Source organism: Triticum aestivum, chromosome 6D (genome assembly GCF_018294505.1).
Source record: "Triticum aestivum cultivar Chinese Spring chromosome 6D, IWGSC CS RefSeq v2.1, whole genome shotgun sequence".
Taxonomy (NCBI): Eukaryota; Viridiplantae; Streptophyta; class Magnoliopsida; order Poales; family Poaceae; genus Triticum; species Triticum aestivum.
The window spans coordinates 401,361,258-401,368,029 of record NC_057811.1 but is presented as its reverse complement, the minus strand read 5'-3'; positions in this window follow the sequence as shown (position 1 = coordinate 401,368,029).

Below are 6,772 nucleotides of genomic sequence, written 5' to 3'. Positions count from 1 at the left end.
TGCTGGCCCCGTCACCGTACCAGGTGCCTGTGAAGCAGGGCAAGGCGGAGATGCCACCGTCGGGCAGCTCGGGATTGGAAGGCGACGTCGTCGCACAGTTCCACAATGAGGACAAGCCTTTGAACAAATCGTAAGTGAACAAGGGTGTTTTAAGCATATCCCGTTCCTTTCCTGTTACCAAAGTAACTTCTAGAATATATATCTTTGCAGTTCGGCGCACAGTTTTCCTCAACAATCCTCTTCCTCGGGAGATCTTCTCCCGAAGATGATGGAAAGCGAGATGCCTCCCCCGGCCTCCTCGCCCAATGGGGCGGACGACTTCGAGGTGTCGTCCCGGAGGATCTCTCCCGATCGACAAGCGGTGCAAGGGATGAAGAAGACATTACCCGAAGGTGGCACCTCGGTTGCCCAGGGTTCGGGGGCCAACAATGAAGGCCCCGGACTATCCGGTTTACAACCGGAGATGATTCTAGGGACGAATAAACGGATCCCCTCAAAGGAAGGTCGTGCTCCTACAGCAGCTTCCGGAGATCCAGAAGCGCCGGATATGTTGATGAACATGCTGCGACAAGCGTCCGTCTCAGAGGAACATCATACCTTGATGGACACGGTGGTTGAGAGGGTTCTGTCCGCGAAGAGCGGATTGAATGAAGCCTTCACGAGCCTGCTAAGAGGCTTCGAGGTTTGTGATGTAATATTTTCAACTGTGTTTTATTCGCAAAATGCACCTGTGTATAGGTAGTAGCCCCTGAGACTCGGATTGGCATCCCAAGGGAGGCGATCAGAGGATCAAAAAGATATGCTCAGGGAATAATCTGATTAAATGGAACACAGGCTGTTTCCCCCCTGGCGACTGCTCGGACTACAGAAGTTGCCGAGCTGCAGCGGAAGCTGGATGTGGCAGGGGATGACATTACGCTTATCAATAGGCGTCTTGACGAGTCGCAAGGTATGTATTTGGGGTAGTCATTACATGTACGTGCTTGTAATATAAGCGTGACTCTGAAGACTGTATAAGGCCCCCATCGCCAGTCTCCATGGGGATCTGCTCCCCCATGTGTCTGGCCGTCGAGGTATCGCCCTCCGGCGCCTCCCTGACAGCCTCCTGAACCTCTCCCTGGCCTGGGAAGGCCCTTCGGGATAGTACCTCGGCATCGCCCTTGGCCTTGGGAGATTGAGCGGCCGGCAGTGACCCCTTAGTCCAGGACTCCCTCAGTGGGCCGGACTATTGTCACTCCGGGGTTGCCGGATCAAAACACGTAGTAGGTGACTATAACTTGCAAGATCGGATCTAAAACATGGATATAATAATGATAACATAAACGGTTCAGATCCGAGTTCATGGCACCCGGGCCCAAAGTGACAAGCATTAAGCATAGCAATGCCATAGCAACATCAATGTAAGAACATAGTGGATACTAGGGATCAAGCCCTAACAAAACTAACTCGATTACATGATGAATCTCATCAAACTCCTCATCGACCAGCGAGCCTACGAAGGAATTACTCACTCCCGGTGGGGAGCATCATTAAATTGGCGATGGAGAAGGGTTGGTGATGATGAAGAATGAAGACCCCCCTCTCCGGAGCCCCAAGCGGACTCCAGATCTGGCCTCCCGATGAAGAACAGGAGGTGACGGAGGCTCTGTCTCGTGGATCGCGATAATTCTTTCTCCCTGATTTTTTCTGGAAAAATAGGATTTTATAGCGTCGGTTTCAGGGTCTGGGGGGCCACCAGGTGGGGACAACCGACCTGGGCGCGCCTGGTGAGGGGAGCGCACCCTAGTGGGTTGTGCCCACCCAGGTGCCCCTATCTGGTAGGTCTTGGCTCTAGAAATTCTCTTTTATTGTATAAAAATTCCTCGCAAAGTTTTGTTCCATTCCGAGAACTTATATTTCAGCACAAAAACAACACCATGGTAGTTCTGCTGAAAACAGCGTCGGTCCGGGGTTAGTTTCATTCAAATCATGCAAAATTAGAGTCCAAAACAAGAGGAAAAGCGTTAGGAAAAGTAGATACATTGGAGACGTATCAACTCCCCCAAGCTTAAACCTTTGCTTGTCCTCAAGCAATTCAGTTGATAAACTGAAAGTGAAAAAGAAAAACTTCTACGAACTCTTTTGCTCTTGTTTGCATAAATAAGCTTAAACAACACCCAGGTTTTCAGCCAATCATTATAACTAACCATGCCGACAATAACTCTTAAAGATTATATTAACTCATATCAGTGACATAATCAGCTAGCACTACAAAAAAATACACTTCCGTGATGATACGTGTTTGTCACAGTAGGTCGCGTTTTTTGTCATGCATGTACATCCATGACAAATTTATGACAGAATCAAGATAGTCATACATGTGCTGTCGTAGAAGTGTTCCATGACATTACCAAAATTATCATCATGGAAGTGTCCACTTCCATGACGATAAATCGCGCGTCACAGAAGTGCTTTCGTCAAGGGTGACCGACACGTGGCATCCACTGTAACGGAACGCCGTTAAGCTATCAGGTCGGGTTTTGGATCCGATAACCCGTTAACAACCCGGCCAATGGGGATTTTCCACGTGTAAAATCATCATTGGCTGGAGGAGACACGTGTCAGGTCCGCGTTGGCACAGGTGTCACTCATCCAATGGGCGTGACGCGCCTATGATATGTTGACACGTGGACCGGTCCATCAAGTTTAAATGGGCCGGCCCAACTGAAGGCCCACAAGATTTTGCGGACCATAATGGGCCGGCCCAGCTAAAGGCCCACGAGATTTTGCGGACCATAATGAGCTGGCTCAGCTAAAGGCCCACAAGATTTTGCGGGCCATAATGGGCCGGCCCAGGTAAAGGCCCACAAGATTTTTGTGTGCCATAATGGGCCGGCCCAGGTAAAGGCCCACAAGATTCTTGCGGATCATAATGGGCTGGCCCAGCTAAAGGCCCACGAGATTTCGTTGACATTAATGGGCCGGCCCAGCTGTAGGCCCACAAGATTTTGAGGACCCTAGTAGGCTGGCCCATTAACTGGCTGCCATGTTTTGGGCCAAATGCCGGCCCATATTTGATCCGGTCCATTAATGGCCTGCCACGCTCCGGGCCTAATAGTGGCCCATATGAGACCCGGCCCGTTAAAAGCCTACCACATTCTGGGCCAAATTACGGCCCAGATCAGGTCTGGCCCTTTAAGAGGCTTTGGGCTCAATTATGGCCCGCCCATATCATATTTGACCCGTCAACTGGATACTATGCTTTTGTGCCCACTTGCTAAAGGCCACTTAGTAATTCAGCCTGATATTAGTTTTGGCCTGTTAAGGGCCCGTTTAACATTTCGGCCCTATATGAATTTCGGCCTGTTAAAAGCCCGTCATATAGTTGGGCCTAACTACGGCCCGGTTTGCATCCGGCCTGCTCGCAGCCGATATCTGATTGGGCCAAACAAGGACCGAGACAATTTTGGCCTGTTAAAAGCCCGTGATTTGATGTTCGGCACGTTTGAGGCCCAACCTACATCGTGATTGCATGACGGCCCGATTATGTACCGTAATTTTACGGTTTGGCCGGTTTACTGCAAAGACAGGATATATATAAAGAGTAAAATAACTGCAGCGTCGTGAATAAGAAAAAACCTAGACTATACAATAAAGAAATTACGGCATATTACATCCATTGGGCATCAAAGTTCGCCACTATGATAATAAAGCACAAGCAGACAGCAGATTACATACACTGGGCATCAAAGGTCGCCACCAGTGCAAATAAACACGCCGACAAAATAATATACAAAACCGACAGCACTTCAATAGAGTTCAAGAAAGGTTAGCCCTGCTGGGGAGCTGCAGCGCAAGCAGCTGAGCAAGATGATGAGACTGCGCTTGTTCAACACTTATATCTTCCTCACTCTGAAAGATAAACAAGCAGACAGATGACCGGTTTTGCACATAAAAGTATCAGTGCTGACAATTCATCACATTTCTTACTGACGAATAAAGTGACACAGTTTAAAATTGCATTAACACAATATGGTATTGTTCAGGTCAAGACATGGCAGGAAATGACATTGTGAAGGAGTTGGCAGCTTCACGACACCACTGGATTACAGATCAAGAACTCATAAGTATCAATGGTTAGTGTGCTGTCAATTTATACCATTTCAGATTGGCAAATAAAGAGACGGTTTAAATAATAGTAGAATGATATGACATTGTTCATAGTTAAGACATTGCAGAATATGACATTGTGCTGTAGTGGGTAGGTTCACCACACCACTGGATTACAGATGAAGAACAGAAGCATACATGCAGTGCAAAAGAAGATCACTTGCTCTGTATAGTTTAATTTACATGGTATGAAGAAGGAACTTGGTTGTACAACTGAAAACTTAAATTAAGAAAGGACAAACTTTTTTTTATGAACTACATAATAAACTGTAAACAAGCAATTTGATGCAAACACCCAAAAAAACAGCTGTTGCAGTCATGCCTAACCAAATATATACAACAAAGTTTGAAGGCTTGAGATGGACAAACTTACATTATTGGTGAAGACAGGCTCTATAAAAACCTTGTCCATGCTGATGGGGGGCAATTCAAGAAGTTTACCACAGAATCTTCTTCAAAAGCATTGCCTTTATTCTACATTTTGTTAAGAGTAAATATAGATGTGATAATATACAAAAAAATGGAGAATATTTAAGATAAGATGAAGAGTGATGCTACATATGTTGGGAATTGTAGCATAATTTTAAAATTTTCCTACGCTCACCAAGATGCATCTATGGAGTATACTAGGAACGAGGGGAAAGGAGTGCATCTACATACCCTTGTAGATCGCGAGCGGAAGCGTTCCAATGAACGTGGATGACGGAGTCGTACTCGCCGTGATCCAAATCACTGATGACCGAGTGCCGAACGGACGGCACCTCCGCGTTCAACACACGTACGGTACAGCGACGTCTCCTCCTTCTTGATCCAGCAAGGGGAAGGAGAGGTTGATGGAGATCCAGCAGCACGACGGCGTGGTGGTGGATGCAGCGGGATGTCGGCAGGGCTTCGCCGAGCTTATACGAGAGAGAGAGAGGTGTAGCAGGTGAGGAGGGAGGCGCCCAAGGCTGTTCTTGTTGCTGCCCTCCCTCCCCCCCTTTATATAGCCCCCCTGGGAGGGGGGGCGCCGGCCAGAACCCATCTAGGGTGGGGGGGCGGCGGCCAGGGGGGTGCCTTGCCCCCCAAGGCAAGTGGGAAACCCCCCACCCTAGGGTTCCCAACCCTAGGCGCATGGGGGGAGGCCCATGGGGGGCGCCCAGCCCACTAGGGGCTGGTTCCCTTCCCACTTCAGCCCACGGGGCCCTCCGGGATAGGTGGCCCCACCCGGTGGACCCCCGGGACCCTTCCGGTGGTCCCGGTACAATACCGGTAAACCCCGAAACTTTCCCGGTGGCCGAAATTTGACTTCCTATATATAATTCTTCACCTTCGGACCATTCCGGAACTTCTCGTGACGTCCGGGATCTCATCCGGGACTCCGAACAACTTTCGGGTTTCCGCATACACATATCTCTACAACCCTAGCGTCACCGAATCTTAAGTGTGTAGACCCTACGGGTTCGGGAGACATGCAGACATGACCGAGACGCCTCTCCGGTCAATAACCAACAGCGGGATCTAGATACCCATGTTGGCTCCCACATGTTCCACGATGATCTCATCAGATGAACCACGATGTCGAGGATTCAATCAATCGCGTATGCAATTCCCTTTGTCAATCGGTATGTTACTTGCCCGAGATTCGATCGTCGGTATCCCAATACCTTGTTCAATCTCGTTACCGGCAAGTCTCTTTACTCGTATCGCAATGCATGATCCCGTGACTAACGCCTTAGTCACATAGAGCTCATTATGATGATGCATTACCGAGTGGGCCCAGAGATACCTCTCCGTCACACGGAGTGACAAATCCCAGTCTCGATCCGTGCCAACCCAACAGACACTTTCGGAGATACCCGTAGTGCACCTTTATAGTCACCCAGTTACGTTGTGACGTTTGGCACACCCAAAGTACTCTTATGGATCCGGGAGTTGCACGATCTCATGGTCTAAGGAAAAGATGCTCGACATTGGAAAAGCTCTAGCAAACGAAACTACACGATCTTTTATGCTATGCTTAGGATTGGGTCTTGTCCATCACATCATTCTCCTAATGATGTGATCCCGTTATCAACGACATCCAATGTCCATAGTCAGGAAACCATGACTATCAGTTGATCAACGAGCTAGTCAACTAGAGGCTTACTAGGGACACGTTGTGGTCTATGTATTCACACATGTATTACGATTTCCGGACAATACAATTATAGCATGAACAATAGACAATTACCATGAACAAAGAAATACAATAATAACCATTTATTATTGCCTCTAGGGCATATTTCCAACAGTCTCCCACTTGCACTAGAGTCAATAATCTAGTTACATTGTGATGAATCGAACACCCATTGCGTCCTGGTGTTGATCATGTTTTGCTCTAGGGAGAGGTTTAGTCAACGGATCTGCTACATTCAGGTCCGTATGTACTTTACAAATATCTATGTCTCCATTTTGAACACTTCCACGAATGGAGTTGAAGCGACGCTTCATATGCCTGGTCTTCCTGTGAAATCTGGGCTCCTTCGCAAGGGCAATAGCTCCAGTGTTGTCACAGAAGAGAGTCATCGGGCCCGACGCATTGGGAATCACCCCTAGGTCGGTAATGAACTCCTTCATCCAGACTGCTTCCTGTGCTGCCTCC